We start from the raw sequence: 13904 nt of genomic DNA on the forward strand, positions 1-13904 counted from the left end.
AGTTCGGCGAGGCCATGGAGAAGGACTATCGGTCGGCCTCGAAGAGATTCTGGCAAACCGTCCGACGCCTCAGGAGGGGGAAGCAATGCCCCACCAACGCTGTTTACAGTGGAGGGGGGCAGCTGTTGACCTCGACCGGGGATATCATCGGGCGGTGGAAGGAATACTTCGAGGATCTCCTCAATCCCGCCGTCACGTCTTCCATTGAGGAAGCAGAGGCCGAGGGCTCAGAGGCGGACTCGCCCATCACCCGGGATGAAGTCACCGAGGTAGTCAAGAAACTCCTCGGTGGCAGGGCACCGGGGGTGGATGAGATCCGTCCTGAGTACCTCAAGTCTCTGGATGTTGTGGGGCTGTCTTGGCTGACACGCCTCTGCAGCATCGCGTGGCGGTCGGGGACAGTGCCCTTGGACTGGCAGACCGGGGTGGTGGTCCCCCTTTTTAAGAAGGGGGACCGGAGGGTGTGCTCCAATTACCGGGGATCACACTTCTCAACCTCCCCGGGAAAGTCTATGCCAGGGTACTGGAGAGGAGAATCCGGCCGATAGTAGAACCTCGGATTCAGGAGGAACAGTGTGGTTTCCGTCCCGGTCGTGGAACACTGGACCAGCTCTATACCCTCTTCAGGGTGCTGGAGGGTTCATGGGAGTTTGCCCAACCAATCCACATGGGTTTTGTGGATTTGGAGAAGGCATTCGACTGTGTCCCTCGCAGCATCTTGTGGAGGGTGCTCCGGGAGTATGGGATTCGGGACCCTTTGCTAAGGGCCATCCGGTCCCTGTACGACCGGAGCAGGAGCTTGGTTCGCATTGCCGGCAGTAAGTCAGACTTGTTTCCGGTGCATGTTGGACTCCGGCAGGGCTGCCCTTTGTCGCCGGTTCTGTTCATAATTTTTATGGACAGAATTTCTAGGCGCAGCCAGGGGCCGGAGGGCGTCGGGTTTGGTGACCACACGATTGCATCTCTGCTCTTTGCGGATGATGTCATCGTGCTGGCCCCATCAGACCAGGACCTTCAGCATGCACTGGGACGGTTTGCAGCCGAGTGTGAAGCGGCTGGGATGAGAATCAGCACCTCCAAATCTGAGGCCATGGTTCTCATCCGGAAAAGGGTGGCTTGCTCACTTCAGGTAGGTGGAGAGTTCCTGCCTCAAGTGGAGGAGTTCAAGTATCTGGGGGTCTTGTTCACGAGTGAGGGAAGGATGGAGCGGGAGATTGACAGACGGATCGGTGCAGCTTCTGCAGTAATGCAGTCGCTGTACCGGTCTGTCGTGGTGAAGAAGGAGCTGAGCCGCAAAGCGAAGCTCTCGATTTACCGGTCAATCTACGTTCCTACTCTCACCTATGGTCATGAGCTGTGGGTCATGACCGAAAGGACAAGATCCCGGATACAGGCGGCCGAAATGAGCTTTCTCCGCAGGGTGGCCGGGCGATCCCTTAGAGATAGGGTGAGAAGCTCGGTCACTCGGGAGGAGCTCAGAGTAGATCCGCTGCTCCTCCACATCGAGAGGGGCCAGCTGAGGTGGCTCGGGCATCTTTTCCAGATGCCCCCTGGACGCCTTCCCGGTAAGGTGTTCCGGGCATGTCCCACCGGGAGAAGACCCCGGGGAAGACCTAGGACACGCTGGAGGGACTATGTCTCCCGGCTGGCCTGGGAACGCCTCGGTGTCCCCCCGGAAGAGCTGGAGGAAGTGGCTAGGGAGAGGGAAGTCTGGGCATCCCTGCTTAGACTGCTGCCCCCGCGACCCGGCCCCGGATAAGCGGTAGAAAATGGATGGATGGATGGATGGGCTATATCATCTTCATTGCAACTTGCACAAGCAGGCAAAGCACTAAAAAACGTTACGCCTATAATCGCTCTCAGATTCATGTTGATCTTAATGAAGAAGACTCCACATTACACTGAAATGCCTTCCGTTTACACTGAAATGTTCACACACATCCATACTATGAAATCACTATGCATGCAAACTAAAGCGTGTCATATCTTGTATGTATGTGCGAGTGTTTTATAGATGTGCATGTACGCAGAGTTTGTATGTACACTCAAAAAAACGATTCAAGAACGTCTTTCACAAGAAACATTAAAATTGAGTTGACTTTATTAAAAAAATGTAATTAATAGCAATACATGTTAATATTGATTTATTATGACATAAAATGAATAAATAGTGTCAACTATGAGATTTATTTTAGTTTGACCAACTCAAATTAATTTGGTTTTGGAGGCTCTGTTTGCGCATGAGCAAGAGAAACTCAAACGAACGAACTTGAAGTGTCAGTGTGTGGCCGCCATTTTTCACTGTGGGCTCTGCTGCAAAGAGGAGTTACAACGGATTCTCTTGCTGTAGAATTCGTAATTGGTAAGTATTCGCTTTTTTATACTATTAAATACTGTCTATGTCGTAATTTTGAGTTAAATATGCAACAGCGTTGAAAGATCAAGTCAGGTGAATTGGTCTCCTCAGTTTCGGAGCCGATGCTTGCTTCACATTGTGGCATTCCCGCCCCTTTATAACCTCCTAAATTTTAAAACGTCTTTATTTCACAAACTGACTTTATACACGGCTCAGGCTGCAATATATACTTATCTTTTTGTGGGAAAATATTTTATTGCTTCATGAATTGTTATTCAGCATGTGTAAAGTTATGTCAGTGTGCTGTTACGTTAGCTTTATGTTAACGTTATGTGTGAATTCAGCAGCTTGGCACTTTTCGTCCATACACATGACCAACTATATTATAAAGTTCGATGTTATAAAATACAGCGTTTCCGCTCAAATCCCCCCTTTTCGATGACACCGTGTTTTCCACAAAATATTTTGTACCGCCAGTGTTGGCAAGTCTCTTTTACAAGATTAAGTTACTTTGTCGACCCCTTTAGCAAAATTTGATCGGAAGAAGCGCATAGCAACAAATCTAGCGTGTTTTTTGGATAAACATCAGCCTTCATTTAGTGGGAAATTGTCGACAGTACTGCCCCGAGAGCGCGAGGTCTCGCTTTCCCGCCGCATGGATCTCTTTCTCAGGGCCTACTCTGTACCGCGAACTTAAATTACCACATTTAGTTCACCTTACAGTGGCGGACACGTTAACAATAGAGTACAGAATATGTCACTGCTTTCGACTGTTTGTATATATAATTCGAATAAAAATGCTTCATATAAACACCTCAATTGTAATATGGCCAAAATTACATTCGTATTTTAAGGTGATGTCGAAGTGAGATAATCATGTATGTATAGAACATGCTGCTGATAAAGGAAATGTTGCATCTGTGTTTGTCGTCATGTCATGTAAAATTCTCTTTACACTTATAGTTTATGAAGTGGTGTTGCATAACGTTGAAACAAAATGCTATGTTTATGTTTATATGAAAGAAAACCATAATATATTTTAAGCAAATAAGTGATGCCCTAATGTAAACTTGAGTTACCTGTTGTATCAAAATTAACCTTGTCATGTAATGTTCTGTGTTTTGTCTAGGCCTCAGCCATTGAGGATGCAGAAAAGGGAATTGCAAGGACTGTGGATGGGGATTTACACAATCTGAGGATACTACAAAACCAGATGATGTAGGAATTGTGATCGAGGGCATCAAGATTTTGAGTAACCTAGACTGTGTGATTTTGGCATTCATCATGCTGAACAGTCTTATTTATGCTCTTGACCTAAACTTTCCCGACAACCTTAAGAACACCTTTGAGTTTATCCAGAAAATCCTAATGAACTTTGATGGACATAAGCTGACCACAAAGATCCAGCAGTTTAAAATTAAACTGTTTGAATGACGAAGACATTTGCATGAATTTAGGATTAATGTGGAATTCTACATCAATGCAAAAACACCTGTTCCATCACATAGCCCACGGATGATTTTGCTTGCATCTATATTATTTTTCATGTTTTCATATATATGACTAAGTATGACTTGTTGTCTGTACTTTAGTTTATCCACATGAACGGGTATTTATAGTTGTTTATAGTCCAAGTTATTTGGCTTCAGAAGTTACTTTTATTATTCATGGTCAAATTTATTTTGAATGTTGTTGTCAGGCTTGTTAATGTTTGTCACCTGGAAATTTACAGAGGCGTTTTAAATGTTTCAAAATGTGTTCTTTGACTGTAACATAATGTTGCTTATTTTGTTAAATAAGTATACAGTTTAACTGTTATCTTTTGAAAAACTATGAATAGTTTTTCAGACATGCATTTTAAAAATTGTTTAAATTTGTACTTGCATATAGGTACCTTAATACATTTTACAATTTAACTTGTACACCTGTTTTATGAATTGTTCAATGTACCTATTAACTGACATGCCATTGAAAATTGTTACAATGTGTACTTTCACAGTTACTTTTGTAAAAGATTGTACAGTTTAATATTTACCCGTTTTACAAATTGCCGGACATGCATTTAAACATTTCTTAAAATATGTACTTTTATGCTGTTACAGAAAGTTTAAGCTAAAGTTGGTTTAAATAATTGTCTCTAAATTGGAATAATAAAAAAAGATTTTCACACAATTTTACATTTCTGGTATTTTATTTTAATTTGGCAAGCGTATAAAGATCACACTTAAACATAAAAAATTAATTTTAACTCTATTTGACCAAATCAAGTTGGGTCAACCCAATAACATTTCATTGTATAAGTCTGTAAGTTTTATCGAAGCTGTATTTATTAAAATTGAGTTGGACCAACTCAGTTCAATTTTATTGAACGAGTCTGTTTTTTATGAGTTTGACCAACACGTATTTATTTATTGGATGGAAATCCTGCCCTCAATTAAATTGAGTTCAACCAATGAATAGTTTTTTTGAGTGTATGTGCAAGTGTTTCATACATTTATATTTACATTTAGTCATTTAGCAGACGCTTTTATCCAAAGCGACTTACAAGTTGGGTAAACAATGGAAGCAATTGGGTCAAACATTAGGACAATGACCAACAAATAGCATAAGAGACATAAAATCATCTCTCAAAAAGCGAAATACAATGTACAGAACCTAGTTTAGTTTATCTAAGGTTTTTATTTTACTTTTTTTTTAGATATTGTAGAAAATATGTGTTTGCTTGAACATCCAAAATTATACATGTGAGCAATGTATATGTGTATGCACGCTTATATGTATTCATAAGCTCAGTTTGACTTTAACCCTAGACTGCGCCTCTGCGCCTCATAATAATGGCTTGTCGTAGTTGTGATGCAAGCTTTCAAGGTAAGCCTAGCCAGAGTTGATAGAACGAACTCAAATCAGCTGTTCTAAAACAAAAAACGCAAAGTTTAATATCTCGGTGTAAAAAAACACAGAATTAACATTTTAACTCTGTATAGGTGGAACATCCTTATTGAAACGGACCCCTGATTTAAACCAGGTTGGGTTTTCGGTGCGCAATTATAAAATCGCATGCAGTTTGTGAAATATTGATTCACAGAGATAGTGGTATACAACATGTTTCTTTTATACGTTGTGAAGTACATGCCAATTAATGGCGAAAACGTATTAAACATACATTGTATTACGTATAAATTAATTTACACACCAGTTGACACGATTTGGATGTGTTGTAAACTAGAACGTTCTGATTAGTTGTGACCAAATGTTTTCTATTTTCTCACTGCAGTTAAAGTGTGTGTTCAGCATTGTAACCAGCTGATGGCGCTGTTGAGAATTATATGTGGTATAAACTAAATTATAGGCATACATTAAATGTGAGGGGCAATGTTGCTTATTTAATAAGATCTCTTAATATAAAAAATGTCTGTGGACATGGTAAACGTTCAAATCACATTTGCCATATGCTTATAAAGAAGGTGATACATGACATTATTTTTTCATGTCTGTCAGACTCTCACACTTGAAACCTATAACTTGGGTGCACTCGCATGTATGCTCGTTCGCGCGCTGCCCTCCCCACCCAGGACGGGCAAACCTTGATGCTCGAGAGTGTTTCTACAACAGTCAAGCCGCAAAGAGAGAGATAGCAGGACATCCGACGCAGCTTTCAATGAATTTTACATCAGCAACATGCGATTCACAGCCACGCCTGCTCTAAAGAACACACCACACTAAGATATAAGGTATGACAAAACACATCCTCACATTGACATTCACTCTGTTTCTTGCCTGCGTTTGAAATGCTTGATGACAGAGAGAAAAAAATCGTGTTTCATCTTTTTGTGGGAGTCCATTGATGCGTTTTTGTGGTCTTCAAAGTAAAAGTCAATATCTGAAATGAGAACGTTTGTATTTCGGTTAACGCTTTCGTGGAATATTGAAAGCATACGTTTTTCTTTGTCTTTAGTACCTGATTTTATATGGTTATTTAGTATAAAAGACGGCAGTATAACTCTAATTTCTGTATTATTCTTCTTGCTCATGTAACTTAAGCTCTATAGTGGCTGAGGACCGTTTCTTTGAGTGTGAACGCGTATGAAGTCAGTCCACGCGTGGGTCGGTCCCCTCTCCTCTTCGTGATCTGTTGTAATCAATCAAAACGTCCAATAATGTCCATGATTTGCTGTAGTTGTAAAAGTTGAGTTAAAGAGGTTCTGGGTCATTTTCATCTCATTGTTTTAAACGCTGTTAATGATGTTATCAATTAAGTGCGTTAAGTCAGGTAGAAGTTGAAGCGGTTTAAATGTCGTTGATGTGCTCCGCTCGTTTCGTGTTTCTCGGGACGTGATGGGGATGCACCACACATCAAGCGGGTTTCCTCTGCAGATGGAGGTTCCCTTCTGCCCCTCCCCTTTTCACGCGAGAAATGTGTGTATGGGTTTTAAGTACTTACTGCAAACGGTACACTATTTTAAATGTCCTTTATTTATGAACAACAGTATATCTTACCTCACAGATATGAAGTATGTGCCAGTATGTGCGCGCGTAGTTGGACGCTTGAACATCTTTAGTTTACTCGCTTCATTCGCGCGTGAAATTCGCTTCACAACAGACGCGAATTCGCGTCATGGGAGTTGCTTCTGCCAGACGGCCCCAGTCTCGTATATATATATATATATATATATATATATATATAAGTCAAATTGAGTTAAGAGCGTTTTTTACAACTTACCATATTGTCCAACCTCCTCACTCACTTTCTTCTAAGGAAGATCCTTTTTATTCCTGTTTCGATAAAAGTAAAATGTATCGTAGGCCTACAGCTCCAGATATCCACATACAGCAACGATTATTTTGTCCTCCATTGTTCTTTTATGATTTCTGCCTCCGCTCACCACGTCATTTACACGTCACTACTAGAGCAAGCTGATTGGTTAACGCGGCACAACTCTTCGCCAAAGATGAAAAGACAATCAGTTATGTTTAAGTTACTTTATTTGTTTAAATAGTTATCACAATTAAATACATCTGGGAAGCTACAGGACAACAAGTTATAGTTAATTTTAAATTATATTTACTTGAATTATTAATTCAATCACTTTTAAAAAATGAATTAATTCAATATTTTATTTACAAATAATTGTTTAGATAATTGGACGATCTAGCAACTGTATGTTATATATTGTATGTTGAATTTTTGTCGTACACTTAAATAGTTTGGGTTTGTAATTGCTTCTGATTATTCTGATTTCATTATTTGACGAATTGTCACAGTTAACAGTTACAGCCTACTGGTTAGCCTAAATGTGGCAAGAATTAAAATTTAAAAACTGTTTTCTTTAGGTATTTGCTTTTTTCTCACTCCAAAAAATATTGGAAAAATCGGAAAAGAGAATCAATTAGAACTGGATTCAATAAGCAGAATGGGAATCGCTAAATTAAAACGATACCCAACCCTACTTACGAAACACCGGAGTTATTTGCTGGAAAAATAAGCCCCAGGTTCAGCTGCAGTCAAGTGATAACCAAATCTAGACATTAATGTTAATAGCGCTATCAATATTTCTCTTAAACAAACGCATCGATTCGCTTCAGGAGACTTTTCTTAAGACCAAAAAGCCATGTCGAGCAGTTCTTTGATTGACTGAGCTTCAAAAAATTGCCACCCATTATGATGCTGATCTATTTGTCAGATATAGTGACCCATCCCAGCAAGCAATTTTTGGTCTAAAAGACGTCTATTAGCCGTCTAAACCCAGCCCAGACGTCCAGGCTAAAACAAGGCTGAATTTGGGCTGTCAGTGAAAATCTAATAGACGTCTAACCTTAGCCCAAGAATAGACAATTACACAGCTATTGGACGACTACATATTTACATCTAATAGACGTCTAACCACAGCCCAAGAATAGACTAGTCATCAGTTAGACCGCTATTAAACGACTACATATATACGTCTAATAGACAGTCAATACAGGTCTAGGCTAAAACAAGGCTGAATTTGGGCTGTCAGTGAAAATCTAATAGACGTCTAACCACAGCCCAAGAATAGACCAATCATCAATTACACAGCTATTGAAGGACTACATATACGTGTGATAGACAACAAAATGAGGCTAAAGGATTCTTTTCCCTCAAATATAACAGGTTCTCATAAATGACAATCATCCAAACAAATTAAATATAAAGGATTTATTTAGAAAAATAATATTAACAACTTATACAAACATAAAAATGATCAAATACAATATTTAATTTTATAAAACAAATCAATTGTTGCCTTTATTCCCATACCCACCACCCCCTGCTCTCCCTGGTGCCTGTTTAAAATGGCCAGAAATGGCATTTTTTATTTCTAATTCTGTTCCTGATGGAAAATTGGTCATCACTGCGTCTGCCAAACGAGAAAAAGAAAAAAATTGCACAAGAAAAGCTTTGTTTACAATCATCTTTTAACTAATTACAGTAATTGTGACAGTCATTCACTTTTGCTTGGATGCACACTAGCTGGCCAATATAGAGTTAAGATACATGTATATGATTTCCAATGGAATATAGATTGATACTATATAATTTATATCAATATTATTAATAGATTTGTATTAATAATTGAACATTTTTGCCTGCATAATGGTGATGCACTAATTATATACACACACACACACACACACACACATATTAGGGGTGTAACGATACATGTGTTGAACTGTTCGGTACGAGGCTTTCGGTCTGATTTTCAGTACGGATTTTCAAACCATTTTACCTGCTGACCAAAATGTTGTTTTTTCAAATGTAAGCGCACTCATAATGTTAGAGATGCTGGCGAGAACACAACATTGACTGGCAAATGCAATGTAAGTGGAACGAAACTGAGCTACTTGTTATTGTGTTTGTGTGGACCGTTTATCAGTTTGGACCAATGTGTTTCATCCTTACCAGATTGAATTAAGATCAATTTTAGTTTTAGGCCACACAGTTGCAGTAACGTTACACGTGCAGGTAACGTTAATTGTTGGAGAAAACAAATACTCTGCAATGCTCACGCTATAATGTCACGGTTCCTACACATAACAAATAATGAATTTTAATACTGAACATGTCAAAAAGAGCACGCATACTTACAATTTTGAAGTAGAAATAGTAAGGTTTTGTCAGTGTCGCTCGCCCGTTGCTCTCCGACAGGTGCAACTGCTGTCTCGTGTAATATAAAATTGAAAATGGCGGAACAGTTTATCGCGAGATCTGGCTAAAGTGATCTCGTCTGGCGATGGCAGTAGTCCCAGTAGGAGTAGTCGTGTCTCAGTAGGGCAGGGGTGTCCAATCTCGGTCCTGGAGGGCCACAGTCCTGCAGAGTTTAGCTCCAACTTGGCTAAACACACCTGTTTGGAAGATTCTAGTCTGCTTTGTGAGGCCTTGATTAGCTGTTCAGGTGTGTTTGATTAGGGTTGAAGCTAAACTTTGCAGGACACAGGCCCTCCAGGACTGACTTTGGACACCCCTGCAGTAGGGCTTCGCTTGTGCCATCTAGCGGTTGAAAATTAGAAATTTGATTTGTATTAAACTTCACATGAATGACAGTCCATAATATTGTAGAATGTCTATGACTATGAATTTTATGTGACAGCAAAGAAAACGCTACTTCAAATTTTTTCAAAAGTGTGGGCTAAAAGCAGTCTACAGGCCGTGTAATTATCGTTGCTAAAGACCATGTCATGAAATGGCATTTGATATGATTTTATAACAACTATCTTATGCGCTACCTAAAACTAAAATTATTTTTTGACTCAAAATGGGCTAAATTAGTCGGTCTGACTAGGCGCTAAATCGTGACTACGGACAGCCTAGAACGTGAAAGAAATTAAACTAAAGCTTGCAATCACTGTTGACTTTGATTGCATGGAATTTCATACATCTGGTAAATTATCTTATAAATTATTTTGGTCAAAATGACATGTATCCAAATTCAAAGTAATTTTGGCCTGTGGGCTGCAGGCTATATCGGGTATAACCTAGACGGTGAAATGACGTCTATTGCTTGCGGGGAAATAGCCCGTCCAACTACGATCTACATCGTGTCTACGCACAGCCTACACATATAACATGTCAAATAAAGCAAACCAAACACCTCGTCATCACAGTTGACTTTGCTAACATGATGAAATACATCTTGCAAATTATTTAGGATAAAATTACTTTTAACCAGATTAAATGTTATTTGAGCTAAAAGTGGGTTACACAAAGCCGGACTATATCGGGTCTATATTTAACCTAGACGTTGAAATGACGGCTATTGCTTGCTGGGATACCCGTAATGTGAACACACGCATAGCAAGTCGTGAACACACGTTCACCCGGAGCAGTGGGCAGCTATCACTGTAGCACCCGGGGAGCAAGTAGGGGTAAGGTGTCTTGCACAAGGGCACCTCAGTCATCACCCGCAGGCTCTCAGGATCGAGACCCACTCTCTAACCATTAGTCCACGACTGTGTGTGGCATGCATTTGACGGCAGTCGTTTGTCACAGAAGTAAAATGGTTAAATAAAGCATGTTGAATTTTGGGAGACAACTATTCCTTCCTTCTGTGTGCGTTCTTCATTTTCTTTTAGGGTTTTATGGTGGTTGGCAAACAAACATTTGATGGCAGTGTGTGTTTGTTGTACATGGCCCAATTTTGTAAATGTCTACGATAAAAAGATGCATAAATTGTGTAATGGGTTGCTCCTCTAAGCAAAGTGAATAAGTAAAAATATTAGGGTTTTTAATAATAAATTAATGGCTGTTGCTTCCCGTTTGTGAGTGTGATACTAAAAAAGGGTCTGTTGCATAGTGGAACATAGTAATATTCTGAATTTATCTGGATATTTTGTGCATGATATGAACAGTTTATTACTGCAGAAATAATAAGACTTATATTTACAGTATATTAGTATTGTTGTATGCTTCTGTAATGTACAGAGTATTTCATGTACCATGACTTTTCAAATCACAATCACGAGACATTAAAACAAATCATTAGACATCTCTGGTGTCATAAAAATCACTATAATGCTATAGAAAAAAACGTTGAAAACACTTATATTGGAAGCACCTAGAGGGGAAACCAAATGATTGTAAACCCTCATCTTCATCAGACTTTGGATTGTATATGTGCTCTCGGGTTGACAGTTTTCAGTCATCTTTCTTTTGTTGAGGATTTATAAGTCGTCTCCTCTCTTACTTAAGTGTATGGTTTGACTGTTTTTTGCAAATATTGTTCCAGGTGTGTTCAACTGCGGTCACTGGCCGGTAATAACTGTGTGTGTGTTCAGCATTGAGACGTGACTGATAGTTTGAGTAGGTAGGTGCTGCAGTGTTCACACACACACTGAGGTATGTCTGGTGTGTGTGATCACTGTGTGTGTGTGAAATTCACAAATGCTGCTCAAATTTATTTCCCAAATAAACATATAAATGATTGTTGTAATATTTCTGTCATAAATATGAAACCGCACATCCGTAGAAAACCTATAGGATGGGTCTTTCATCTATTGCCTGTCATGTGTATATATTTGTCAATCATTCCAGCATTTTTACTCTGCATTTTCACTGCCTGCAGTGTAGTACATTCTCCTGTCTTAAATATTTATGAAGATTATAATGGACCCGAACGGATACAACAGAAATATCTGTCACATGCATCTCTGGTTTACTCCCAGTCTTTTACTTTATTACTTGGCACGTGACTAGTAATTTTTGTGTTAGACAAACAAGAACAGACGCACAGCCAGCTGGGACAACAGGCACTGTACACACTTATACATATGCATATGTGCGCTCAAGCCGGGACCCCTATTGTGCCCACCCACTCGCTCTCATTGGCCAGCGGCCCTTCGCTGCAGGAGCAGGTGTCGTGAAGTTGGTCGCTTCATCTGTCATCCTGACGGGGCCTCTCTCTCTGTTGAGATCATTGTGTCCCCCTCCTTCACTTGTCATCTCTGGACCACACTCAGCTGAATTGCTGGTTCAGTGAAGATGGAAGGTTAATAATCCAAAGCACTGACCTGCGAAATTATGGCCCACGAGCAGAAAGCCAATCCATTATGAGTTGTGTAGAAAACTTGCTGATAAACATGTTTAACTTTGACAGAACGGATGCTACTTCGGGCCAGGGCATGCTGAGACAGTTATGTTCAGATTATTACTTCACTCTGAAGTCCCTGGGGATGAAGGAATACAGCATTACAACATCAGTTGTTTTAGTGAAGTGAATAAAAATACTTATGTCACACTACGAGCAGCTGTGCATGTGTGAGTCCAGCTTTGCATTTAGACTTTTCTACTTGTTTGTGCACACCGATTAACATAGGTACAAAACATTCAGTGATATCGTAATAATGGTAAGTTTTGCACAGGCAAGCACTAGTTCTGCTCTGAAAATTGAGTTAATTTTTTTACATTTATTAATGTAGTAGATGAAATCAAAGTGACATAGAAACAGGACCATATTTGACACATGATTGTACAAAAAATAGCTTGAAATAAAAAATAGATTGCAATGTAAGTTCACCTACTGTAGATGTGTAAATTTTTGTGTCGGTACGTGGAGTTTGAATAGATGGGGTTCTGTCACTGATAAAAGTCTCTCTCTCTCTCTCTCTGGCCTGAAATGGAGCCTGTAGGTTTTCATATGGTCACTTTGACAGCAGGAAGTTTGCACGTGTCTCTCATGTCGAGAGTAATGTGTGTGTCTGTCCATTCTGTTGTGTTGTGGACTTCAATACACATTTAAAGAGGAAGTAGCATATGATAGTAGATAATAGATAGACGATAATAGATTGAACACTTAAATAAGCTGAGTTTATAGCTAGATAAACAAAGTGTAATACCCCAGAAATAATGCATTTAACATTAGCGTTAAATGCATTAGCTAAACACCGACATATGGTACACAAATATTTCTTGAAGTTCAGACAAAAATAAATAGTCACACTTACAGGTTGTGATTCAGTGGAGCTAACAGGTCCAAATAAGATTGGTATTTCCCCCTCTTTCAAGGACAGTCTTTTAACGTATCCTGCAGTGAACGTGCCAAGATTATTGAAGCAATCTTCGGTGAAATGACGCACGCACAGTAAAACCCTGGAGTTATACTCCTTTGCGGTCATTTGAAAATGAATTGTAACCATTGTTTCCTCAGAAGTTCTTCCTTTGGTAGTTTAAATAAGAAACTTAGTTTCACAACGTAGAACACAGGTTTAAGATGGCACATGCATCACATACGAGCGACAGTGTTTTGGGGGAGGAGAGTGAAGTTTTTGCGGCAGTCCCAGCAAAACGTAGGCGGGACTAAGTCAAGTGACGTAGATACGCAGCGGTACTAGCTCACGTCTCGTTTGCGTGATTTAGAGGCGACTCCCTTTTTTACAAGCTAATAACTTTGTTATTTATTCACCTTCATGCTTACAACTTGGCAAACTGCTTACTTTCAAACACGGCAGCATGACACACTGGATGAAATGTAATTTTCATTAACTAATGCTACTTACTCTTTAACCATTTACAGGCCCATCAGGGCAACTGACC

The 13904-nt window shown here is 39.8% G+C and overlaps 1 protein-coding gene across 1 annotated transcript in view; it reads left to right on the forward strand.

Annotated features, from left to right (window-relative positions):
• Positions 1–5976: 5976 nt before the first annotated feature.
• Positions 5977–13904, forward strand: part of slc8a2b (solute carrier family 8 member 2b) — a 95376-nt gene continuing 87448 nt past the window's right edge. Inside the window, 1 exon segment of the mRNA XM_056756982.1 lies at positions 5977–6087. The gene's annotated coding sequence lies outside the window, so the exon portion shown is untranslated.

This window comes from Triplophysa dalaica, chromosome 9 (genome assembly GCF_015846415.1).
Source record: "Triplophysa dalaica isolate WHDGS20190420 chromosome 9, ASM1584641v1, whole genome shotgun sequence".
Classification (NCBI taxonomy): Eukaryota; Metazoa; Chordata; class Actinopteri; order Cypriniformes; family Nemacheilidae; genus Triplophysa; species Triplophysa dalaica.